The sequence below is a fragment of the Malaclemys terrapin genome, chromosome 2, assembly GCF_027887155.1.
Source record: "Malaclemys terrapin pileata isolate rMalTer1 chromosome 2, rMalTer1.hap1, whole genome shotgun sequence".
NCBI lineage: Eukaryota > Metazoa > Chordata > Testudines > Emydidae > Malaclemys > Malaclemys terrapin.
The window spans coordinates 162,128,677-162,156,528 of record NC_071506.1 but is presented as its reverse complement, the minus strand read 5'-3'; the positions used below and the strand labels follow the sequence as shown (position 1 = coordinate 162,156,528).

Here is a 27,852-nt window from a genome sequence, read left to right as displayed (position 1 = left end):
TGGAGAAAGTCCAGAGAAGAGCAACAAAAATGATTAAAGGTCTAGAAAACATGACCTATGAGGGAAGATGGAAAAAATATGGGTTTGTTCAGTCTGGAGAAAGTAACAATTTCTAAGTATATAAACAGTTGTTACAAGGAGGAGGGAGAAAAATGTTTCTCGTTAACCTCTGAGGATAGTACAAGAAGCAATGGGCTTAAATTGCAGCAAGGGCAGTTTAGGTTGGACGTTAGGAAAAACTTGGTAACCATCAGGGTGGTTAAGCACTGGAATAAATTGCCTAGGGAGGTTGTGGAACATGGAGATGTTTTAAGAGCAGGTTAGACAAACACCTGTCAAGGATGGTTTAGATAATACTTAGTCCTGCCTTGAGTGCAGGGGACTGGACTAGATGACCTCTTGAGGTCCCTATGATTCCATGTCAGTGTTGTAGCTGGCATTCTAAGGTATTTACATGCCAGATATGCTAAATATTCATATGCCCCTTCATGCTTTGACCATCATTCCAGAGGACATGGCTCTATGCTGATGATGGGTTCTCCATGATAACAATCCAAAGCAGTGCAGTCCAATGCATCTTCATTTTTATCATCTAAGTCAGATGCCACCAACAAAATATTGATTTTCTTTTTTGGTGAATCGGTTTCTGTAGTTTCCGCATCAGAGTGTTGCTCTTTTAAGACTTCTGACAGCACGTTCCACAGCTCGTCCCTCTGAGATTTTGGAAGGCACTTCAGATTCTTAAACCTTGGATCGAGTGCTGTAGCTATCTTTAGAAATCTCATATTGGTACCTTCTTTGGCTGAACAAGAAGTAAGACATAGTGGACTTGTAGGCTCCAAAGTTTTACATCAGAGGTCTCCAAACTGTGGGGTATGCCCCCCTAGGGGGCACAGAGGAACATTCAGGGGGGTGTGGTGGGATCCAGGCCAGCTCTGATAGTGTCGGGGAGAGAGCGCCACCCAGCCCCACTTCCAGCCACGACCCCAGCTCCCGTCCCTAGCCCCACCCTCAGTGTTGGCCCCTGACTGCAGCCCGGCTGCAGCTTCTGCTCCCAGCCCCACCTCCAGCCTCGGCCCCCAGCTGCAACCCCACCCTCAGCCCTGCTCCACTCCTGGTCCCAGCCCCACCCCCATCTGTGGCCCCAGCCTTACACCTGTCTGCGCCCCTGCTCTCAGCCCCAGCTCCTGGGGGGGGGGGGGGGGAGAGCACAGACAGAGGTAAGGGGAAGATATGACCATGAAAAGTTTGGGGACCACTGTTTTACATTATTTTGTTTTTGAGTACAGTTATGTAAAAAAAATAATTCTAAGTCTGTAAGTTGTCACTATAAAGAGATTGCATTACAGTACTTGTAAGAAGTGAATTGAAAAATACTATTTCTTTTATCTTTTTTTATGGTGCATATATAAAGTGAACACTGTACACTTTGTATTCTTTGTGGTAATTGAAATCAGTATATTTGAAAATCTTGAAAAATATCCAAAAATATTTATAATAAATTTAAATTGGTATTCTATTATTGCTTAACAGTGTGATTAAAACTGTGATTAATCGTGATTTTTTTTTAATCTCATGATTAACTGCAATTTTTTTTTAATCGTTTGAGAGATGTAGCTGTTAGCTTTCTCAAGCTTTCCCACCTATTAAGAATTTGCTGCCACTTTAGGACCTCAGCTGTTGTCTATGTGGTGCTTATGAGCCCGCCATTTGAGCCCTTGGCTACTTTCTCTTGGACTCCATTAAGTCAAAAGATTGGTTTCCTCATAGCCATTAGATTGGCCAGGATGGTGTCTGTGAGATACAGGCAGATCCTCCTTTTACAGTATTCTGTAAGGATAAGGTAGCCTTGCATCCTCACCCTAAGTTTTTAACTAAAGTTAAAGTTAGCTTTTATTTAAAGTTGTGTTAGCATTTATTTAAATCAGACAATATATCTATATTCTTCCTGAAACTACACTTGGGTGTGATAGTCTGTACCCCTATGTTCACCCATTTCACAAAGCATACTGTGTAAATTCATGATTTGTCCTTGTAAAATATGTGTGGCAACATTGTATGTAATGATACAAGATTCCATTGTATAATATTACCAAGGCACATTCCAACATGTTCTGGAGGACAGTCACAAACAAATTCCCCAAAGAGGAAAGACTAGTCAACACCTCAACTAGGTGTCAAATGGACCACCATCTGGTTAAGTGGCCACTCTTTGGCAAAAGAGAGGGTGTGGACAAAATAGCTATATTTTGACAACGCAACCTAAGGTACCTGCCCACAGATTTTCTGTCTTCTGAACATCATCTGGAGAGGATTCTTGCACAGAAAAAAGGGCTAGATGTGGAGAGGGCAGATGCCCCAAATTATTTCTCCCTTGCTGTCTACCCACGGCATAATCAACCCCCCAAGAACAAAGGAAGCAGCATTGGACTGTGGGGGGGAAGGGGGCGCACGGGAGATCCTGAATGAAACAGGGTTCAGCCAGTAAGACTGCTGGAATATTTGGTGAGAGACCTTCGGTTTGTATTCACTTAGCTTGTTAAGTTAGGTATTAGTTGCATTTTACCTTTTGTTTCCTTGTAACCTATTCTCACTTATATGCCTCATTACTTGTACTCACTTAAAATAGATCTTTCTGTAGTTAATAAATTTAGTTCATTGTGTTATCTATACCAATGTGTTTTGGCTTGAAGTGTTTGGGAAACTGCCTTTGAGATAACAATATTTGTGCATATCATTTTCTATTAATTAATGCCTGACTTTATATGAACTGCTATTGTGCAGGAGGGTGCGGGGCAGTACAAGATACACATTTCTGGGGGAAAGTCTGGGACTGGGTGTGACATTCAATACCTTGGGGGAGTGTACTGTAACCCCCATATTCCTCATTTTCATATAATCGCGATCTTGCATATAAAGCATGCCTTGTAACAGGGGTGGGCAAACTTTTTGGCCTGAGGGCCACATCTGGGTGGGGAAATTGCATGTAGGGCCATGAATGTAGGTCTGGGGCAGGGTGTTGGGGTGCAGGAGGGAGTGTGGGGAGTGGGGGGCTGAGGTGTGCAGGAAGAGGCTCAGGACAAGGGGTTGGGGCGGAGGAGGGGGCTCAGGAAGGGTGTGGAATGTGGGAGGGGGCTCAGGGCAGGGGGTTGGGTGCAGGCAGGGTATGGCATGGGGCTCAGGGCAAGGGGTTGGGGTGCGGGGTGCAGGAAGGGTTCGGGGTGCCAATTACCTGGAGTGGCTCCGGGATGGCAGCAGCACCATGTCACTAAGGCAGGCTCCCTGCCTGCCCTGGCCCCGCACCACTCCTGGAAGCGGCTGGCACCATGTCCCTGTGGCCCCTGGCGGGGAAGGGGGGCAGAGGGCTCTGTACACTGCCCTCGCCTGCAGGCACCGCCTCCCACAACTCCCACTGGTCAGGAACAGAGAACCGCGACCAATGGGAGCTCTGGGTGTGGAAGCCACAGGTGAGGGCAGCGTGTGGTGCTCTCTGCCCCCACAGGGGCCGCAGGCACGTGGTGCCGGCCACTTCCGGGAGCGGCACAGGGCCCGTAGTGCCACGGGGGTGGCAATCCCATGGGCTGGATCCAGCCCGCAGGCCATAGTTTGCCCAACCCTGCTTTGTAAGGTATCAGGGGAAAGGTTATGATCTGCTGAAAGTCATTTATCTATCCATATATGTGTATCATTAATGCATATGAAGTTATGAGAATTGTGTTGTATGGTGGTCACTAAAACATGCTGCAAGTTGGGGAATCAGCCAGTTATTAGCCCCCCGGAGGCAACCGCAAGCAAAGTAACCAATGCCCGTGCGGGGTGTCAAACAACCCATCAACAGCCATTGTCCAGCAAAGGAGCTACAATGCAATGACTCACCTGCATGAGGCAACACCAGGGCAATTGCTCAGCCTTGCTTGGAGAGACTCAGCAGTGCCCCCCAGACATGCCTGGACTTGTGCTCCCCAAGTACATAGACTGAGGGTATAAAACAGAGTGGACACATACTGGGCCCTTCTCCTGCCCCCACTTTCACTGCAAGCAAGACACTGAAAAGAAGACAAGACTCCAGCAGAGGAGATTGTTCCTTAAACTGGGCCAAACCTGTATATTAAGGACTGCAGTATCTGGTGGGGTGAGAAAAACTGCTTAATCTAGATGTTGCCCAGTCTAATAGGGTTGAGAGTTTAAACTGCGTGCTTATATTTTATTTCATTTTGGTAACCACTCTGACTTTCTGCCTATCACTTAATATCACTTAAAATCTATCTTTGTAGTTAATACATTTCTTTGTTTATTCTATCTGAAGTAGTGTGTTTGGTTTGAAGCGTGTCTGAGGCTCCCCTTGGGATAACAAGCCTGGTACATATCAATTTCTTTGTTAAATTGACGAACTCATATAAGCTTGCAGCATCCAGCGGGCATAACTGGACACTGCAAGAGGGAGGGTCCTAGGGTTGTGTCTGGGACCAGAGATACTGGCTAGTGTCATTTGGTTGCACAATCCAAGGAGCAGCTTACGTGCCAGAGGCAGTGTGTGAACAGCCCAGGAGTGAGGGTTCTCACAGCAGAGCAGGGTAAGGCTGGCTCCCAGAGTCAAGGATTGGAGTGACCTAGAAGATCACCAGTCCGGGTAACACCAGAGGAGAACGTCACACTGGGAGTTTGCTGAAGTTGCCCTAAAATGTAATTCTTGAGTGGCTGGCTATAGCACTCATACAGTGTAGCTGGGAGTGATTTACATGCTAGAGGCTGTGTGTGAGCAGACCAGGAGTAGTTAGTCTCACAGAGAAGCAGGGTAAAAGGCATCCCATGCTGGAGATTTGAGGGGACACAGCTGTCCATCAGTTCAGATTGTACCCTGGCTAATGTAAAAGGAAGAATATCTACGTACTTTGGACATCAAGAGGGAGTTAGCTAATGTAACTTGGTGAACAAAGTTTATAGTGTAGACATGGCCTTAGTTAAAGGTTTTCTTTTCTAACTTGGTGGATTCATTGTGGAATAAAAGGGTGTTCTCCCCTATGAAGCCTGTCTTGAACTTATTGGCAGCCCCCAGGAAGGGGGCTGTGACGGTTGTTGGAACAGTGGTCTCTTGTCTTTTCAAGTGTTCCATTTATCCCTAGCGTTCTCTCTTAACTTCGTTGTAAATAGTTAGTAGTTAGTAAGTGTTAATCTTTCTTTTATAGTATTAAGTGTAGTTTAGCTGTTAAAGGGTGGTCTTGTCAACGACTGCCCTGCGGGGCTCTGGGGCATGCCATCTCAGAGCTTCAAGTCTTGCAGCAGGCCCATGTCCACGGGCGACCCCCACGATTCTTGTCTCAGGTGTCTGGGGGAGGGCCATCAAGCAGACAAGTACAAAATTTGTAAAGCATTCAAACCTCGAATGCGTAAGGAGAGGGAGTTCTGTCTTCGGCAACTCCTCATGGAGTCGGCCCTGCGGCCCTCTCAAGACATGGGCCCAAGCACCTCGGTGCGGAGTGCCCCTCCGGCAGTACCGGCTCCAACACCACAGAAGATCCCGTGCTCATCTCGGGACCAGCGTTCTCCCGGGCCACAAAAACGCCCACCTCGGCACCGCTCCCATTCCCCAGCTGCTGCCAAGAAACAAGCTGTGGGACAACCTTCTTGTAGAATCGAGACAGTTGTCACGGGCCCGGCGGTGCAAGACCCTGGACAGACCTCTGATCAAGTAACCATGCCTCGATCTCTTCAGACCACCCCTCCACACGAGATGGTGCAAGTGGAAGAGATCATTCTTCCTTCCACGCCAAACACCTTCAAGGCGGCGAGAGGCCTCATAGAGATGACGGCTCCGGTGCTTCCGGCCCTGACACCAGCCCCAATTCAGGCCCCAGTGCCATCCAAGGGCAAGCCAGTGATGTTCTGGCTGTCAGCCCCCGGACCAGCATCTCAACCCCGCTCGGAGTCCCGGTGCCGTTCTGAGTCCCGGCACCGCCCCAGGTCTCGGTCTGACTCACGGCACCGGTATGACTCACGGCACTGGTCCCGCAGTCTCGAACCTCGGAGCCGCTCACACTCGAGGTCGTTTTCGACTGTGCATACATGGTCCCGCTCAAGGTCCAGATCTCGATCTGTGACCTCGCAGCACCATTCGCTCCAACGAGCTGTGGGTTCCCGATCCCTGAGTCAGAGATCGCCACGGCGGCACCGCTCACCGGCTTGACACCGCTCCTGGTCGTGGCACCGCTCAATTTCCCGGCACCGCTCGCGGTCACGATCAGCCTCCCAGCGCTGATCATCGCGTGACCCACATCTGCCAGGAGACTCTGTGCCTGCATTGATCCACTCCCGCACTGCCCCCTCTTGGCCGTCGCAGTCCAGATCTCCTTCTGGCAGATCAGAGAGAACATCTGGGGTCTCGGACATCCCTCACTGTGGCCCAGGAAGCCTCGGTCAAGTCCCTCCAGCAACCCACTGGCAACCCCAGTGGCAATTTTGGACACCCTGGGCATATCATCAAGCCCAGGGTGCTCCCCCAGTTGCCCGGCCACCGTCTCGCTTGAGCAATAGGCCTCCTGAGGCAACCCTTAGCCGTCCTCCTGACACATACAAAACTGTGGATCCAGCACCTCCAAAAGAGGCTACTCCAGCTCCCCAGGAGGAGCCACCCACGTCTGATCAGGATGTTCCATCCGCACCTGTCCTGCCGGTGGAGTCATCCTCATTCTCCCCTGATAAGGCTGTGGCTGGCACGTCCACATCTGGACCACCCATATGGACTTTAGGGTCCTCCAGGAGCTGTTGAGGTGTGTGGCCCTCAATAAGAACCTCCAAATTGAGGAGGTTGTGGAGGATGAGGACCCCATGGTGGACATTCTAGGCCCAGAAGAGCCCTCCAGGGTGGCCCTTCCCATGAACAAAACCATACAGAATAATGCAAAGTCCCTCTGGCAGACCCCAGCCTCCATCCCTCCCACAGCTAAAGGGGTGGAACGAAAGTACTTTGTTCCCACCAGGGGTTATGAGTATCTGTTTACTCACCCTGCCCCATGTTCGCTGGTGGTAGATGCGGTAAATGCCAGGGAGAGACAGGGCCAGCAGGGGCCTGCTCCCAAATCAAAAGACACGAAATGGCTGGACCTTTTGGGGAGAAAAGTTTATTCTACTGGGCATCTCTCGCTGCGGATCACTAACCAGCTGGTGATCTTCAGTAGGTACAATTTTAATTCTTGGTCTGCGGCCTTCAAGTTCCAAGATCTTCTCCCAGCAGAGGCTCATACAGAACTGGGGACCATTCCTGAGGAGGGTAAGCTGGTTGCTAGGACTTCCCTCCAGGGTTCCCTCGATGCTGCGGATGTGGCTGAGCGTACCCTGGCATCGGGAATAGCTATGCGGTGGAATGCCTGGCTTCAGTCCTCCAGCCTTCCACCTGAGGTCCAGCTTACCATCCAGGACCTCCCTTTCAATGGCCAGGGCTTGTTTGCAGATCAAACTGACTCCCGCCTGCATACCTTAAAGGACACAAGAAACACCATTAAGTCCTTAGGTATGCATACCCCGGTTACCTAGAGGAAGCCCTTTAGCCCACAGACCACCCAGCAACAGCCTTTCCCTCCAAGACCGAGGCAGGACCTTTCTCATCGGAGGAACAGATACTCCTGACATAGGCCATCTCGTCCTCCCTCTGGACAAGGCCAAGGACAGTCTAAGCCACCCCCGGGCCCTAAGTGCCCATTTTGAAGGTGCGCCAGAGGACAGACTACCAGTTCTCACCCAGGACAGTCATCCCTTTCTAAATCGTCTATCCAGTTTCTACCATGCCTGGTCCCATATTACCTTGGACCGTTGGGTCCTCCGCACGGTGCAAATGGGATATTCTATCCAGTTCCATTCCAACATCCCCTCCCCATCCCTCTTCAGGGACCCTTCTCATGAGCAACTCCTCATCCAGGAGATTCAGTCCCTCCTCGCTCTGGGGGCAGTGGAGGAAGTTCCTCAGGAGTTCAGGGGCAAGGGTTTCTACTCCTGCTACTTCCTTGTACCCAAGGCAAAGGAGGCCTAAGACCTATTCTGGACCTCAGGGAGCTCAACAAGTACATCGTCAACCTGAAGTTCCGTATTGTCTCCTTAGCCACTATCATCCCTTCACTGGACCCTGGAGACTGATATGCTGCCCTCGATATTAAAGACACGTACTTTCACATTTTGATTGTCCCGCCTTGCAGACATTTCCTCCGTTTCGTGGTGGGCAAGACGCACTATCAATTCACAGCCCCCCCATGTCTTTACCAAGTGCGTGGTGGTTGTGGCTGCTTTCCTCCGCTGACACCACGTGCATGTCTTCCCGTACCTGGACAACTGGCTTATACGGGGCCAGTCTCATCATCACGTGCAGTTGCAGGTACACAACTGGACATGTTCACTCGCTTCAGCATCATGGTAAAGCTCAGCAAGTCCGTCCTCGCCCCTACACAAACTATAGAGTTTATAGGAGCGGTCCTGGATGTAAACCAAGTGAGAGCCTTCCTTCCAGAGGCACAGTGCCTGGCTATAGCAGGCATAATTACCAGCCTCTGCAAGTTTCCGACCACTACAGCAAGGCAGTGTCTCAGGCTGCTGGGTCACATGGCGTCCTGCACATATGTTGCGCAACATGCCAGGCTCAGGCAGCTTCAGGCGTGGCTGGCGTCTGCCTATCGACCAGGACGTGACAGCCTAGACATGGTCCTCACAGTCCCACTCGACCAGCAGTGGTGGCTGGACCCTCAGATGGTGGGTGCTGGGGTCCCATTTCATCGCCCCCAGCCCACTCTGACTCTAGTTACAGACTCGTCTGCCCTGGGATGGGGAGCCCACCTCGGCAGCCTGACAACGCAGGGCTTATGGCACGAGAGCGAGCTGCCGCTGCACATCAACATCAGAGAGTCAGGGCAATCCGCCTTGCGTGCCAAGCCTTTCTTCCCCATTTGCGGGGTCACTGCGTCGCAGTCCTAATGGACAACACCACAGCCATGTTCTACCTGAACAAGCAAGGCAGAGCCCAGTCACCGCCGCTCTGCCAAGAAGCCCTCTCTCTGTGGGACTTCTCCGTAGTCCACTCCATCAACCTTCAGGCCTCGTACCTGCCGGGCGTCCAGAACGTCCTGGCAGATACTTTGAGCAGGCGTTTTCTGACTCACAAATGGTCCATACGCCCGGATGTCATTCATTCCGTTTTCCGCACCTGGGGGTTTCCCCGAATTGACTTGTTTGCTTCGCAGACCAACAAAAAGTGCCCAGCCTTCTGCTCCTTCCGGAGTCACAGCCTGGGCTCGTTAGCGGATGCCTTCCAGATTACGTGGTCGGGCCAGTTGCTGTATGCCTTCCCACCATTCCCGTTGGTTCACAAGGTGCTCCTCAAGATCCACCGGGACAAGGCAGATGTAATACTGGTAGCCCCTGCCTGGCCACGTCAGTGTTAGTATCCAACTCTGCTGGACCTGTCAATTCAGGCTCCCCTACGTCTTCCTCTTGACCCCAACCTCATATCCCAGAATCACGGCCATCTCCTTCACCCGGACCTCCAGTCGCTCCATCTCACAGCCTGGAGGTGCTTCTGGAAAGTCGCAAGCCATCGACTAGGCTTACCTACGAGGCTAAATGGAAGAGGTTTTCCAGCTGGTGCACTCAGCGGAAGGTGGCCACGCTCCAGGCTTCCATTTCATGCATTTTGGACTACCTGATGTCCCTAAAGGACCAGCACCTAGCCTTTGGATCCCTTAAGGTCCACCTTGTGGCCATTTCTCCGTTCCACCCAGGCGCAGCGGGGCGTTCAGTGTTTGAACATCTGGTCGTGCGGCATTTTCTCAAAGGCCTGGAGAAAATCCATCCTCCAATGAAGCCACCCGTGCCTGCATGGGACCTCAGCTTGGTCCTCTCCTGCCTTATGGGCCCTCCTTTCAAGCCGCTGGCCACCTGCTCTCTTCTCTCTCTCTCTCTCTCCTGGAAGGTCGCCTTCCTAGTGGCCATCACTTCCGCACGTCGAGTCGCCAAACTATGGGCTCTCACGTGTGAACCGCTCTATACCATCTTGCATAAAGATAAAGTCCAACTAAGACCTCACCTGGCCTTCCTACCAAAAGTGGTGTCCTGCTTCCACATCAGCCAGGATATCTTCCTACCGGTTTTCTACCCAAAACCGCATACTGACCTACGTGAACAACTCCTCCATTCTCTCAATGTTAGAAGGGCACTTGCCTTCTATATAGACTGGACAAAGCCCTTTCGTAAAACAACCCAGTTGTTTGTTGCCATTGCAGAGCAGATGAAAGGTGCCCCGGTTTCCTCTCAACAAATATCTTCGTGGATCACCAGGTGCATTCGTGCTTGCTATAACCTGGCAAACGTCCCTCCGCCTGCTGTTACAGCTCACTCCACGAGAGCTTAGGTGTCATCAGCTGCCTTTCTGGCACACATTCCTCTCCAGGAAATCTGCAGGGCTGCCATGTGGGCCTCGGTTCAGACCTTCAAGTCCCACTGTGCCATCGTCCAGCACTCTGGGGATGATGCAGCCTTTGGCAGAGTGATCCTTCAATTTGTGGTTCATTGACTCCGACCCCACCTCCGAGGTAAGGCTTGGGAGTCACTTAACTGGAATTGATATGAACAATCATTCGAAGAAGAAAAAACGGTTACTTACCTTTCTGTAACTGTTGTTCTTCAAGATGTGTTGCTCATATCTATTCCATTCCCCCCCCCCCACCTTCCCCTCTGTCGGAGTAGCCGGCAAGAAGGAACTGAAGGGGGGTCGGGCCAGCAGGGGCTTAGATGGATCGCCATATCGGCACCACTCCAGGGGGCTCCCCAGCCGGCCCAATGGGTAGCTGCTAGGGTAAAAGTTTCTGACATTTGTGCACGCGGCATGCGCACACACCTAACTGGAATAGATATGAGCAACACATCTCGAAGAACAACAGTTACAGAAAGGTAAGTAACCATTTTATTTATTTGTAAGTACCTATGGGAAAATCCACTATGTAGAGCATGTAATAGACACAGGGGAATATAAACCAATTTGTCAGATATATAATTGGAGTCTGGAAAACCAGAAGTCTGCAGTAGCTCAAGAGACCAGTATGTTGAAATTGGGTGTGAGAGAACTATCTGTGAGTGCATGGAGATCAACAAAGGTAAAAGTACCAAAGATGGGCAGATAAGCCTTTATATTGACAGTAGAATAATTAATAGCATTTCTAAATTTGACTCCTACACTATGCTCAGAACTAAAGAATGAATTATTGCTTGGGTAAATCCAAATTTATAATTACCCGTGATTTAACTGAAGCATAATGGCATATCCCTTTGGAATACAGATCCCAAGAAAACATTGTTTGGTAATGTTGGTTATATTCGCACTGCATCGACCTCTGTAGGTCAATTATACCTCTATGCCAGTAGAGAGGTGGTTTTACTGCATTACTGTAATAGGGGGCTTACATCAGCCTGCAAGAAATTAGAGTGTAGACATATGCACACATAGGTCAACCTAACTTTGTAGTATAGACAAGGCCTAAGGGCTGTGGTCCCACTTCTGTCCCTGGAGTTGAGAGTCCTTCAAACAATCTGATTTTTCCTTTAAAGAAAATCTCTCATCTCTCTGCCTAGAGCAGGGATGCAGTTTTCACCAGTCCAAAACCACAACCTCCACCCCGCACAGCTATCCTCCCTGGATCTGGGACAGTTCACCAGTCTTCTATTACCCTTATCACAAAGAACCTCCCCAGACCTGGTTTCCTTTACTCTCTACAGGGATCTAATTCCTTCCAAACTGATTCTTCTCCCCTTCCTATGCTCTAATAAGCTTCCTATGAGACACAGCTGCCTATTATCATTTAAGCCCTAAAGAACTACCTGGTCAGGCTGGCTCACCAGTATTATTCACAGGGTAGACTGAACCCAGCTTTCCTTCTAAAAGAGCTAGTCACCCTGTGACAAATCCCACAAGAGAGGGTCTCTAATATGCCATTAGTATTACGAAGTTGGGCATAACTACTCACACTATTGGGATGACATTCTGCTGAAATAGTTGATACTGGATTGTTGGGGGGGGGTCTCTCTCATCCCACTTTATAAGAAGATTCACATGGCAAACTGTCCTACAGGTTCTCTCCTCAGATATCTTAATAGCATAATCTGCTGGATCAATTTGTCTTAAAATCCTTGCCTCTTGGCCAGAAGCTTATTTTTGTAGTATTAATAACTTTTCACCTGGTTGGAAAATTCTATCGCTTGCCTGTTGATTGTTTAAATGTTCAGTTGTTTTTGAGCATTGCTCTGACTGACTTGTGCCAAAATCAGACATCTGAGAGAATTTCCCTCATCTCAGTTATATCAGAAACAGCACTTTTTCCCATGTGGGAGCATACTAACCATTGTTCTTTAACAAAATCAATGGGCATAAAATTTAGCCCTCCAAGAAGAAATATATCTATATCTATAGATATATAAAAACTGTTACTCAAAAAAAAAAATTAAGTTTCAGGTTTCTAGGCCCTTGAAGCAAATCCAAGGTGATTGGAATCATTCTGCTTATTACCCTTAAAATGATGTGAAAGGCATCCATTGATATAAAGGTTTTTTCCCTCTACTTCTAAAGCTGAACTTCTAGTTCAACCCAGTTTAAGGTAATACAACTACCTCGATCCTGTTGCGTGCAACATAGTTTGAGAGACTTAGTTTTGGTGCATAGGCATTGTGCTGGTCCCTTGCAGGTAAATTTCATCCTTAGTGAAACTGGAGCCAGTTTTCTTTACATCATGGTAATTCTTGGTTTACATATACCAGCATGCATCTTATGTGCCTGTGCTGCTCTGGAAGTCTATGCATTCTTTCCCTTCTAAAGCCTAGAGAAAAAAAAAGTGCTATGGCAACTAAACGTTATGAAATGTGAATGTCAAGACAATGTAGGATTTGTTACACTGTATCAAAATGGGATTAATAAAGACATTAGAAATCTGTATGTTATGTTTAGTGCTTTTCTATTGTAAATCCTCACTGTATAAAACCTCCCAGATCTTCCTTAATTAAGTTGGAGGGCTTACCTGGTCACTTCATTCTTTATTCCTTTGTACCTTATCCCATTTAGAAAGAGACCTGTGCCTATTCCCCCAAGGCCCAGAGCAGGGGTGGCCAACCTGAGCCTGAGAAGGAGCCAGAATTTACCCATGTACATTGCCAAAGAGCCACAGTAATACATCAGCAGCCCTCCCATCAGCTTCCTCCCCCCCCCACTCCACTCCCAACACCTCCCACCCAATGGCAGCCCCACCAATCAGCGCTTCCCACTCCCTCCCTGTACCTCCCAATCAACTGTTTTGTGGTGTGCAGGAGGCTCTGGGTGGGAGGGGTAGGAGTGAGGGCATGGCAGGCTCAGGGGAGGGTGTGGGAAGGGGTGGAGTGGGGGCAGGGCCTGTGGCAGAGCCAGGGGTTGAGCAGTGAGCACCCCCTGGCACACTGAAAATTTGGCACCTGTAGCTTCAGCTCTGGAGTTGGTGCCTATACAAAGAGCCGCATATTAACTTCTGAAGAGCCGCATGTGGCTCCAGAGCCACAGGTTGGCTACCCCTCACCCAGAGGGTATTTTTAATAGACAAAGTAGGAACAATAATTTTACTGAATCCCGGAGTCTCCTTTCACTTTTCAAAAGTAGTCTTTGCGGGGAGGGCCATGTTTTGTTCTCTCCCCGCTCATGAGCTTTGACAGCAAATCACATCTAATTCTTAAATAATGGCATTTTCATATGCATTTTATTATTGAAAACTGTCTCTTGCACAAACTATTATTATTTTAAATCCATCTATCCAGATTTTCTAGTATAATGTGATTTCAGTTGCTAAGTAGAGGCAGACATGTTGCAACTATTACAACAAGGAGCCATGTTAATGTCCTAGGCTGGTATTTTCGAAAAAGCCTAAGTAAGGCAGGTACGTAAATGCCACTGAAAATGCCAGCCCTATGCACTTAATCAATTTATTAGAAAGTGTTCTGGTTGTCAGTGATACTTAATTCTAATCTGAAGGCAGGGTTGTTTTGTTTTATTTGGGGGTTCAAAATCAGTCTTATTGGAACAGGATTAGTGGTTTGAACATTAAATAAGGAAAGACTAAAACAACACACACCTGAAGAGCTGGGACTAGCACCTGGCTCTCTAATGCACACACCACACTTTACGCTTGAGCTAAAGTAAGATCTTTCTCAGTTGTAGAAATAGCCTTAATCTCTAAACTATAACCTAATGAAATTCAAATGGATCATTAGCTCATCCACTATCTTGGCTGCCCAAACTTCTTGTTCAAATTCCAGAGATCACTTTCTGTATTTGAGACCAATTAGGTGGTTCAGTTTTGGATCCCCTATTCCCTAGCATTTTGTAACATGTCACGTATAATGTTGATGTAAGCAGAGTCTGAATGAGCTCTTCCCTGACATCTAGTGGTGAGGTGTGGAAAAAGACTTCAGAAGCTGATCTCATTTGCATGGGCACACCCACCTTGCCTAAGTGCTCAGCATAATGGGACTGCTTGCCCAGATGGTCACTTTTGGCTGGTGTGGGATCCCCAGTCTCCTTGTTATTGGGGCGGGAGTAATGAAGGGTTGTAATCCTTCTTGTGTGAATCAAGGGCAGCAGAACTGTACTTGGCATGTCCAGATTGAAGGACTCACCCTCAATTAAACAGCACTCACTAGGCAGGCGACGGGTTCCAAAGCCCAGTGAGTTGAGAGAGGGTGGGGAAAGTGGGTGATGCAGATACCACTTGACTGGTCTACTCTCTGTTATGTAATAACAGAGCTAATTTAGACTCAATTGAGAGTTTTGTTACATGCTGCAGTGCTGAAATCATTAATATCTAGTTTAAGTATAAGACCTGCTTTGGGATAGTGTCTCTGATGTAAGAGACTGCTCGGGTACACCAGCAGTGAGGTTCCCCCACTAACAGCTGAAATCGCTAAGAGCTATGTTAAGTGGGGGGCCCTGAAGACATCTTGGCCTGGGTGGCTGGTGGAGAGTGCCAGAGCAGAGCCCTTCAGAGAGTGGTGATGAATGAGTGCCCAAGCAGTGGTGTGAGTAAGGTGCCTCCTAACCCCTGCCCCTTCCATCCAGGGTGGGAGGCGAACTCTGCAGATGCAACTCTGGGTCTGCACTGTCCAAGGACAGCAACTATGAGTGGGGTGCAGAGAAGGGATGGGCACATTAAAGGAACTTTTGGGTTGCTGGTCTTAAGAACGTGAGAGGAAAAAGGACACTGCCCAACTTACTTGGTGATGGGTCCTTTGCTCATGGTTTATGTTTATAAACCCTGTTTGCAGTGTTTTTCCCCCAAATTAATGCTGCATTATTTCCTTCCTTTTATTAAAAGTTTTGTGCTACACTCAAACTCTTTTCTTGCGAGAGGGGAAGGTGCCCTCTTAGAGGCGCCCAGGGGATGGTGTGTAATTGTCCCAGGTCACTGGGTGTGGGCTCAAGCCAGTTTGTGTTGTATTGTTGAAAAGGAACTCCTAGATGCTGAACCCAGCCCTTGTTGCTGCAAACTCTGACTGGCAGAAGGGTTACATTATGTTTGAGCCAGTACCCACTACTTATTTCCTGTGCTCTTTTTTCAAATTGGGTGAGAGCCTTTCACTAGACACTTGTGACATTCTGTCCTGGCTTAGCTTATATTTATAACAATCCTATTTATGCCAGTTTTTTCACAGTACCAGTATTTAACTGAACTGCTTTCCCTTAGTTTTTGCATTATTGACTTTTTTAATAAAGTGAATTTCACTTTTTGTAATAAAAAATATCATGGATGAGATTAGAATCCCCTCTTGCATTTTACATATTAGACACAGAACTGTACTTGGAGAAAAGCTGATCGCCATGGGTCCATCTTCCTCACGAGCGGCTGCTTCCTCTTCTGGTGCACTGCTGCCTTTGCATGTCTTTTGCCAGTGCAGGTGGCGTCTCCCCTTTCCCACTCTTTATAGCGCTGGGCTGTGCCCTAGCCAGCTCACATTGATGGCTGGCTCCAAACTGCACATTAGGTGCTTGTACCAGATCTGAATAACTCAGTCTCTTTTTGAGGATATGTTTTGCAGCACCATCAGAGCTGGGCCACTCAAGCTGGCTGCCAGAAATCCCCCTCTCTGTTCACCTTCTCAACCATTCATTTGGGCTATGATTTTGAACTGAGCCAAATAAGTGTCCCTGGGAGTTTTCCCCTGAAAGACAGTGGGGTTTTGCATTATTTGAGCTGGGACAGATTGATGTCTCGCCTTGGGGTGGAGGTTTACAAATCAGGAGAAAAGTTTGTAAATGTCTGGTCTTAACCAAGTTCTCTGTCTGGCCCAATTCCACATCCAGGCAGCTGACCACTGTGGTTTCTGATTCTGATTTCCTTCTCTAGGTGATTTCTCAGCTCTTTAAGTTCCTGCTTCAACTCATCTCTGTTAGCAAGTTTCCATTTGGCTAAGGCCTTCCTGATCTCCTCTCTTTCATGGAAAACCTTCTGATCCATGGTAGTCATTGCTGGTCACATCATGGATCCATCTTGCCATTCCAGGCTGGGATCTTTGTAGATGGGTTTCCCAAACTGTCCAGACACTTTGTAGTTGCTGCTCCAACAGAGATTCTTCTTCAATTAGTGTGCCTGTAGGTGCTCTGCTCTAGGTGTATCCACGTCCTTGCGCATCAGATTGAGATTTTAGGTAGCCGTGTCCGTTTGGCCCGCACATGCGCTCTTCTCATGTCATGCCCTGCCTCATGGCTATATAGCGCTGCACAAGTTAGCCGCTTTCAGTTCCTTCTCAATCGCCTTTGGCCTGAGATGGCGCCTCAGCACAGTTCAATTTGAGAATTCCTCATCTAGATCTTGCTTTCTGTTCTTGATTAATAATGTTAGTTCATAGAGTTTCCATTAGTAAGTTGTGATACACCTCCCTTTTTTCCATTTTTTCCCTAACACAAAAAAATTGAAAATTAAATAAATAAAATTTCCTTTATTTTGTTGTTAGAATAGCCAACTACCTGTCCTTAGTTAGTTTGTTATCTCTTCCCTCTGGGGAAGTGAATCATGGACCGGGTATGCCCAGCTCTCCTGGGTTTAAGTATTGTATTTCCTACTGGAAAGCAATTCCACTCAGCGATGGACATTCTTGCTGCATTCACTGCCTCAGAGAGTCACATGTGCCTCAAAAGTGCACTTTCTGGATGAAACTAAAATTGAGAGCTAGGAAGAACCATGCACTAAACCCTAAGACTTCTAATGATGGAAAGTTCACTCAGACCAGCCCTGGGAAAAGCCTTCCCCTGTTACAGCAGTCCCCAACAAGGCTGATTCCATCAATGTCCTCGGCTCAGAATTCTCCAGCAGGTTAGAAGAGGGGTAGGGGGGTTACAAGTCTCTGGAGTAGAGAATCTACCGTAAAGAGACAATCCTTGAGAAGGTTGATAACCTTGGTACCATCCGATCTACAACTGGGTACCCATGAAGCTGCAGGCTGCTCAGGTACTGGTACCAGCAGTAAACCTAAAGACCCTGAGGGCACAGGCTCAGGGAGATTAGTACCATCAGGGGAAAGGAGCAGTAGAGAGCAAACTAGCTCTTCTAAGACAGCACTGACGGAGTCCTCTAGGGCCTTTGTACCGAGTACTTTGGGCCTGCAGAAGATCAAAATGACACCACCTGGCCATCCATCGGGGTGCAGAAGACTCCTGGTACTGTCAGTTTCCATCTACATCACCTGCTCCCACTCCGCTTGCCTCAGCGGTACCAACTGCTATTCTGGTACCGCAGAAATTTCATTTCTCCAAAGACTTAATAGTTGAGAGACACTTGACTCACCCCTACTCAGCACCAACACGATCTCAGTACCTGCCACATCTCAGTCCCTTGACATACATACAGTACCAAGAGAGTCTCACTCAGCGTACATGATGGCTCCACCTCTGTCAAGCAACTATAAAGGGGATGATGATGACAATTTATATTCAGTCTCTGTGGAAGGCTCCCCGTTCCAATACCAAGGAGTGAGCCAACCAGTAACCTCTACAGAACCAGTTTACCACCACGAGAGAAACCCAGTTAGTATAGACCCCCTTGGATGCCCCCACCAATGCCACTCAGTAGTCATAGTGGGACCTCTGCGTGGCCTATAGGCACCAATTCTCGAGGGCCCCCAGTGCCGCTCACTGGGATAGGGGAAGACAATCTCCTTCAACTTCTCTATCAGACCTTATGATCCACAAGAGAAGATGTTTGGGGAACAGGAAGTGAGGCTAGACAAAGATTTCTCCAGCAATTAACTTCATCCTCTCCTGATGAAGCCGTTCTGTCTTCTCCACCAACCATGGCAGATGACTTCAAACAGTTTCAAGATCTCATTAAGAGGGTAGTAGATTTTCTACAAATTCCAATTGAAGAGGTGAAGGAACACAAGCTGCTCGACATCCTATATACATCATAATTGACTCACATTGCATTCCCTATCAATGAGACCTTGCTGGACCCCGCAAAAACTCTATGGCAGACATCAGCCACAATAACGCCCACATTCAAAAGACCAGACAAAAATGATTATGTTCCCTCTAAGGACCTAGATGATTTATTTTCCCACCCATCCACAAATTCCCTTGTGGTCAATGCTATGTGGCAGAGAGCACCACACTAAAATCGACACCCTATGATAAGGACTAGAAACGACTGTATTTATTTGGACAAAAATTATATTCGCTGGCAACCCTACAATTTAGGATCACTAATTACCAAGTATTTATGGCAAAATACAATCATATAATTATTTTTTCTAAATTAAACACCGTCATTGAACATCTTCCAGCTGATCAAAAGGAACAGTTTCAGGTGGTCATTTCTGAGGGTCAGCTTCTCACAAAGACATTGTTGCAGGCCTTCTAGACTCCACTGACACAGATGCTTGCTCCATCTCAACAGCAGTGGTCATGTGCAGAGCTTCCTGGCTTCACCTTTCTGGCTTTCCAAGAGAGATTCAGACTATGGTGGAAGAACTTCCATTCAAAGAATTCAAGTTGTTTACAGAAAAAAACTGATGAATCCCTCTACACACTAAAAGACTCTAGAGACACGTTGCATTCCCTGGGAATTTACACACCTACACAAAGAAGGAGATATAGTAAATCCTAGACAGCACAGAGATCATAAAATCATAGAAGATTAGGATTGGAAGAGACCTCAGGACAACCTCCTGCTCAAAGCAGGACCAACCCCAACTAAATCATCCCAGCCAGGGCTTTGTCAAGCTGGGCCTTAAAAACCTCTAAGGATGGAGATTCCACCACCTCTCTAGGTAACCCATTCCAGTGCTTCACCACCCTCCTAGTGAAATAGTTTTTCCTAATATCCATCCTAGATCTCCCCCACTGCAACTTGAGACCTTTGCTCCTTGTTCTGTCATCTGCCACCACTGAGAACAGTTGAGCTCCCTCCTCTTTGAAACCCCCTTCAGGTAGTTGAAGGCTGCTATCAAATCCCCCCTCACTCTTCTCTTCTGTAGACTAAATAAGCCCAGTTCCCTCAGCCTATCCTCGTAAGTCATGTGCCCAAGGCCCCTAATCATTTCCATTGCTCTCTGCTGCACTATCTCCAATTTGTCCACATCCTTTCTGTAGTGGGGGGCCCAAAATTGGAAGCAATACTCCAGATGTGGCCTCACCAGTGCCGAATAGAGGGGAATAATCACTTCCCTCGATCTGCTGGCAATGTTCCTACTAATGCAACCCAATATGCTGTTAGCCTTCTTGGCTACAAGGGCACACTGCTGACTCATATCCAGCTTCTCTTCCACTGTAATCACCAGGTCCTTTTCTGCAGATCTGCCGCTTAGCCAGTCAGTCCCCAGCCTATAGCAGTGCATGGGATTCTTCCACCCTAAGTGCAGGACTGTGCACTACTCCTTGTTGAACCTGACCAGATTTCTTTTGGCCCAATCCTCCAATTTGTCTAGGTCACTCTGGACCCTATCGTTACCCTCCAGTGTATGTACTTCTCCCTTCAGCTTAGTGTCATCTGCGAACTTGCTGAGGGTGTAATTCATCCCATCATCCAGATCATTAATAAAGATGTTGAACAAAACTGGCCCCAGGACCGACCCCTGGGGCACTCCACTTGATACCGGCTGCCAACTAGACATGGAGCTATTGATCACTACCTGTTGAGCCTGATGATCTAGCCAGATTTCTATCCATTTTATAATCCATTCATTCAATCCATTCTTCTTTAACTTGCTGGCAAGAATACTGTGGGAGACCATATCAAAAGCTTTGTTAAAGTCAAGGTATATCATGTTCACCACTTTCCCCATATCCACAGAGCCAGTTATCTCATCATAGAAGGCAATCAGGTTGGTCAGGCATAACTTGCCTTTGGTGAATCCATGTTGACTGTTCCTGATCCCAGCCTGCTCAATTTCCTCCTGCCCACAGGCATTATGAACCCCAAAGAAAAAGACAGACTACAAAAGCGGAGACCAGCTGCCTCACAATCATCAACATCACAGCTCTCTACATCTAAACACCAATTCTGATGTGTTATCATCCCCACATGTATTTGCCGAAACAATCCAAATATCTCCATCCCTTTGGCAACCGCCTTACTCTTCTTCAAAACTGGGAGTGTATAACCACAAACACCTAGGTATTGGAGATCATCTACATAAGAACATAAGAATGGCCATCCTGGGTCAGACCAAAGGTCCATCCAGCCTAGTATCCTGTCTACTGACAGTGGCCAATGCCAGGTGCCCCCGAGGGAGTGAACCTAACAGGTAATGATCAAGTGATCTATCTCCTGCTGTCCATCACCACCCTCTGACAAACAGAGGCTAGGGACACCATTCCTTACCCATCCTGGCTAATAGCCATTAATGGACTTAACCTCCCATGGATTTATCCAGTTCTCTTTTATTATAGTCCTAGCCTTTACAGACTCCTCAGGCAAGGAGTTCCACAAGTTGACTGTGCACTGTGTGAAGAAGAACTTTTTTAAACCTGCTACCCATTAATTTCATTTGGTGGCCCCTAGTTCTTATATTATGGGACCAAGTAAATAACCTTTCCTTATTCACTTTCTCCACATCACTCATGATTTTATATACCTCTATCCTATCCCCCCTCAGTCTCCTCTTTTCCAAGCTGAAAAGTCCTAGCCTCTTTAATTGATTCGCTTCACAGGATAATCAATCTACTTGACCTCTCTTCTCATCCTACTTCAGAGACCCTTCCCATGAGCACTTTTTACATCAAGAAACAAACCATCTTCTGAACCTAGGTGCTATAGAACCAATTCTCACTAAACACAGAGGAAAGGGCTTCTATTCCAAATACTTCTTGACACTGAAAAGGAACAGTGATTGGAGAACCATTCTGGGTTTAAGGTCATCCAATAGATTGGTAAAGATACAATGATTCAAGATGGTTGCTTTGGCAGCAATAATCCTATATTTGAATTAGGGGGACTGGTTCTCAGCCCTCGACCTACAAGATGCTTACTTTCACATCACAATCCACCCATCTCACAGGAGTGTTAGCATATAAGCCTGTTTGTCAGCCTGAGATAGAATTTTGGGTTTGACCTTTTGATACTCTTATATCTTATACTAATATGTGTAAACAAAAGACAAAGACACTGTGTTACATCTGCCCACAAGCAGATGGGGTGAAAAGAGATAAGAGATGGAACTAAACTGTTACACTTGCATCTGAAGAAGTGAGGTTCTTACACAAAAGAGGTTGGATGAAGACCCTCCAAAATGGAACATAACCATAAATTGTAAGGAGTGGGACTGTGAGCGTGCATTGCAGGTATATTTGGGCCTGCTAAGAAGGAAGAAATGGGAATGGGGTGGGGGGAATGGGGACACAGGGAAGGCTCTGTGGTGTCAGATCTGGGAAGGGGGACACAGGGTAAAGGCTCTGTGACATTAGAGCTGGGAAGGGGGACATGGAGAAACAAGACTCTGCTGGCGTGTAGAGCTATGACTATGCTTGCTTGGAATTAACCCCAATAAACATTACATTGCCTGCACTTTGGACTTCTGGTTGTCTGCTTTCTATCTCCATGACAAGAACCAGGGAAGAGGATGAAGAGAAAGCCCTCTAACAAGGAGGTTTCTAAGATTCACTCTGGCTCAAGACCACTTTCAATTCAAAGTGCTCCCATTTGGTCTATCATCTGTATCCAGAGTGCTCTTGAAGGTCATTTCTGTGGTAGCAGCACACGGTTGCAAACAAGGAATTATGATATTCCCATATCAAGACGATTGCCTGTTCAAAGCACATTCCTTCAACAATGCCTTGAGAGCTACATAAAAGACTATGGATCTATTCCTACATATGAGACTATAACTAAATGTCCAAAAGGCTACTTTAACTCCAGTACATCTGAAATTCATAAGAGCCTACTTAGATGCAGTAGAGGCCAAAGCCTTCCTCCCCTCACAGAGGTTCAACACTTAGCCAACTTAATCTCGACAGTCCAGGCCAGTCCTCAGACCTTCACCAGCAACTGTCTTCAACTACTAGGACACATGGTAGCAGAAACTGTTGTAATAAGTCTCTTGAGACTCCACATGTGCTGCCTTCAAGAGTGGCTCAGAACGGTGTACATACCAAGCAGACACTGCTTAAACAAACTTCTATCAATGCCCTCAACAGTCAAAAATTTCCTCTACTGGTGGAAAGATTCCCACAATGTCTGGGCAATGTGTACCCTTCACTCAACCACCCCCAACATTAATATTGACAATAGATTCTTCCCTATTGGGATAGGGAGCCCATCTGGACATTCACACTACTCAAGGCAAATGGTCCCTGTTGCAAGGCAAGTGCATCCCATCTCCCCTTTGGAGCAGGGGAAGGTGCATTATAGCCCTGCAGCTGAGCCTATCTGACCACCCTTTGCCTCAAGGCTCTATGGCCTAGTGTCCAGAGTCAACATGGCTGCCTTTCCTCGCAGGGCTGTGTGAACAAGTGGCCAGAGCCAATACGGCTGCCCTCATTTGCAGGGCTGTGTAGCTTAGCGGCCAGAGTCAATATGGAAAAGAAGGAGCCAGGTTATTCTTCTAGCTCCCATGTGGCCAAGACAGACATGGTTTCCATTATTCCTTACCTGACTCCCCTACTGTGTTCCCTCTAAGCTGCACAGTTGGGCAGCCACCCGGAGTGATTCAAGTGGCGTGCACTTGATTAGCAGAGCCAAACACATCCGGCAGTGTGTGTTCAGGTGTCCCTTCCCCCCCCCGCCCCTGTTGCTTTTCAGCCATGTTGGGGACAGGGCTTAGGACTTGGAGCAGGAGAGAGCTGCTGCTGTCTGAAGTCTGAGCGAGCCTTCCAGGTGGTGAGTGAATGCCTTAAAGAGACAGTGCACAGTCTCTCAGAAACTTCCCCAGCAGCCAGTACACACACTGTCTGTGTGTGTGTGTCTCACACACACACAGTCTTTCACACTCACCTCCCAGCACACACTTGTATTATTGTTGTTACTTCTTGGTACTTCCTGCACTGCACATATATTCTCTGTAATTTTATTCTTTCAAAGTGAAGGGTTAAAATCCCATGTGCATTTTATATAACAACCTGGTATATGGATTGTGCCAGCTCTTTTTCAGACCCAAAGTCCAGAGTTTGGTTAAGAGACCAGAGGCCTAGCTAATAGTGATTAGCTAAGAGAAAGCAGAAAAAACAAGATAACATTGCCTTTGCTAAGATATGCTTGGTCAGTAGAAATGCCAAATGTTGAAGCACTAACTGAATAATTATGTTTCATCCAACGTTTCAAATTGAACAAAGGATCCCTGTTTCTATTGTGTTTCTCCTGAAGGGAAAACAGTCTTCCCACAGATCCAACCTTGAGTTTATGAAAATTCGCACATGTCAGTATAATGATATGGCATTCTTCCACCTCCCTTCCAAGGGACCAATGCCCTGCCTTAAGACATAAAGGAAACAATCTCTATTTCCGTATGCTTTCACTGTTTCTTTGCTTTAACCCCTAGGAATGTACCTGTTGGACAATCAAAGGAGTTGCTCCATTCCTATGGACTCCAAATCAGAATTCAACATATATATTTTATACTAATAACATTTTATCAAAGTATTAATTAAATGTTAACTTGCTAACTTGAGACCATGGGCGGAGACATTACGTAACCTTTTAACCATTGGCTACTGTGCTATCTTGTCTTGCTGCAAACCTATCCCAGGGTGTGGAACTGCCTACCCTGTCACTTTCCCCCGCCCATGGAAAATCTATATATTCCATTGTAATCAATTAATTGACAGTGTCTCTGAGCCTAATAAGCCAGGTGACGCTCCGCCAGCGCTGTGTGTAATAAACCCCTATGCTTTGACCTCTACACGGTGTGGATTTATGTCCTTCACAAAGTGTGTTATTTTAGTTTTTTGACTGGTCTATGCATTTCATAATTTTTATTTCTCTCTTACACTTAAATTTAATTCTTTGAGTAGTGAATTCTAAAATGCCTAACTGTCCTGGCTGGAGTAATTATCCCTATTGTAACTTTTAAAAATATATATATTATATCTAGGTTTTTTGTCTCTACTGGTGGCGCACATCCGCACATTACCTCAGTGCACACAACACAATTTATTCCGCGCCATGGATCGAAAAAATTAGAGGGAACATTGCTCCATTAGTGATTTAACTGCCAATCACTGTCCAGCCTGCTCCTCATCTTCTCTCTCAGGACACTGACCAGATCTGTCACCCTAATCTACAGGTTCTATGAATTAAGACATGGCTCCTCAATGGTTCCAAAGTTTAGAAAATACTTGCTCTGAAGATGTAAGAGAGATGGGGTTGTATATCAGGAAACAAACTACTCGTCACATGTATATTCAGAAGTGGAAGAAATTCCAATTCTGGTGTGACTTAAGACATTAATGCTACCATCCTCTCCACTACTGCTTGTGCTAGATTACATCCTAGAACTAAAAATATCAGGATTAGCTCTAAACTCCATAAAAGTGGCTCTCGCAGCCATCACTCTCTTCCATCATAAGATAGATGGTTATTCTGTTTTCACTCATCCTACAACAAGAAGGTTTCTCAAGGATATGGGTAATCTCTTCCTACAAAGCAGATATCCTACACCAGCATAGAACCTCAACCTTGTCCTCAAGTTCCTTACAAGGCCTCCCTTCAAACCCATGGCCACTGCTCTCTTCTTCACCTCTCTATGAAAACTACATTCCTAATGGCCATTACCTCTGCTTGGAGAGTAGAAGAGATAGGAGCTCTAAGGTTGTACCATCCTTTACAATCTTTTTCAAAGACAAGGTTGCATTATGATCCCAAATTCCTACCAAAAATATCTTTAAACTTCCACATAAATCAGCTTATTCGCTTCCCTACTTTCTTTCCCAAACTGCACCGGGACAGAAGGGAGGTGGCATTACACACACTCAGTCAAGAGAGCACTGGTCTTCTATTTGGGTAGGACAAAACCTTTTAGAAAATCTCCCAGACTATTCCTCTCCATTGCAGGCAGATGCAAGGGATCCGCAATCTCTAATAAAAGACTCTCTAGCTGGATATTGGACTGCATTACTTTTGCTATCATGGTCACAATCTTCAACCTCCTTTTAGAGTTCAAACTCACTCCAGGAGATGTCTTTCCACTTCCATAGCCTTCCTCAAGAATGCTCCAATCCCAGAAATATGCAGAGTCATGACTTGGACATCTGCTCATACATTTGCTCAACATTATAGAGTATCACATGACTTATTTTCCAATGCCATATTTGGCTTCACTGTCTTATCCTCAATTTTAGACTCGTCTCTGAAGCTCAACCTCTCCATTAGGGGAGCACTGCTGCAGAGTCACCTAGAGTGGAGCATCCATGGGATACAAGAAGAAGAAGAGTTACTCACCTTATGCAGTAACTGTGGTTCTTTGAAGTGTGTCCGCCTATGGGTGCTCCACTACCCACCCTCCTTCCTTCTGCTTTGGAGTTGCCTTGTTACTCACATCCTAAGATGAAATGATGCTCACTACAGGAGGAGAACGGGTATAATTGTTTCTCAAATGGTACCTTGATGATAAATGGGCTCGCATAATCTAAAATCAGTGTGCTATCTTTTTGATATTCAATTATAACATTACGTCTATTTGGGCCAAGAAATTAACATGCACCACGATCAGAAAGGTGAACTTGTGTGCAGAAAGAAAGCTGATTGGCGCACATGCAAGTCTATCAAGGATGTCCTCCAAGGAAAAATCAACAAGGCAACACACGCCAATCTCTTCAATTCAACAGTGCTGCCAGCTATGTTGTACAGCAGTGAAACATGGGCGCTGGCAAAGATAGAGGAGCAACAACTGTATGTCACGGAGAGGCCAATGGATAGAAGAATTCTGAGGATTTCAATATGCGACTGAGTCCCCAATGAAGTGATCAGACAGCAGAGTAGAGTGCAGGATGTTGTTGCTGAAAGCAGGTACAGTAAAATGTGATGGGCTGGGCATATAGCCAGGCTCACTGAAAATTGATGAACTACACCTGCCACCGAGTGGTACCCACAGGAACTGAAACGACCACTCGGCCAACCTCCAAAGAGATGGGAAGATTTGATCGTGAAAAGGCATGGCCGCACATGGAGAAGGAAGGCCAGGATAAGAGAAGAATGGAAGATGTGTTCTGATCAGCGCAATCCATATGAGGACTGAAGGACCGATCGATCACGGTGATCAAGATTATAACAACACCCCCTTAATTAATTAACATTAAATCCACCTTTTACCATAGCTATATTTCTATTACTGTATTAAATATTTTGTACTTTTTCATTGGCTATTCAACATTAAATACAATCCTAATTAAAATCAGTGTAAATGCCATACCAGTATAGATAGCATTTTCCAAAACATTAACATTTTATCTAAGACACTTGTAAAAACCATTTAAGACCAAAACATATTTACAACATGAACTAGGATTATGATCTGCCTTATCTTCAGCTTCCTTCTTAACTGCCTCACTTCACTTTACTCATATTTTACCAGGCCTCACTTGACTATAGTCAAACCTATTTTTAGGAAATAGATTTTTGGGCCTACTTACATTTCAACACATTTCTATATAACATAAGTAAGAACCATCTCTATAGGCTGGTCACTAGTTCAATTATCTGGCTTATTCTTGACTGTTCATCAGTCCTGGATGATCATGATGAATCCAGTAACTGATCCTTCAGTACTTTGGGGATGAAGTAATTTCACTTAAGACCGTGTCAATTTCACTGCCCCCAGGATTTTCAGATTTTATCAGTTCCTGATTATGAGTATATTCTGGGAAACTTTAAAGAAAGGTCTTTTTTTGTAATCTGTCATATAGACTCTTACTATCTTATTCTGATCATAAGACTGTCTTGGATATGATCCTAATTGCTCTCAGACTCACAAGAATCAGTTACTTTATACAGATTTGTAGCAAAGACTTCAAATGTTTCCTTGTCCTTTAGCCAATGCAGTTAAAGTCATGCTCTCCCGTTTAGTTCTCTTCGGGACAAAATACACATTATACTTTGGTAGAATTTTGTCATTATCATCCTCATTCTTTTCTAGTGAAGTGTATTGATATTAAAATATACGGTACTTCCCTTCATATTGCAAAAGTTTATCTAAGCAACTCCTATTTCTTTATAAGTGGATTAAAGCTGACAAATCTTTGTTGCCATCCTAGCCACTCTGAAGGATGGGAAAAAATGAAGGATTTTCAAAATTCTCTTTAGTCAGCCACCACAGGCACCAGGCCAGGGGGAAAAAAAGGGCAGGGGGGGAGACTCTGTCTTTTAGCAACCACAGCTTTCTTGCAGTACA

General features: G+C 46.3%; 1 protein-coding gene across 2 annotated transcripts in view; it reads left to right on the top strand.

Annotated features, from left to right (window-relative positions):
• Positions 1-24,091, top strand: part of SRD5A1 (steroid 5 alpha-reductase 1) — a 75,117-nt gene extending 51,026 nt beyond the window's left edge. For both annotated transcript variants that reach the window (XM_054018168.1, XM_054018163.1), the window contains one exon: positions 24,007-24,091. The gene's annotated coding sequence lies outside the window, so the exon portion shown is untranslated. The remainder of the gene's footprint in view (positions 1-24,006) is intronic.
• The last annotated feature ends 3,761 nt before the right edge of the window (positions 24,092-27,852 follow it).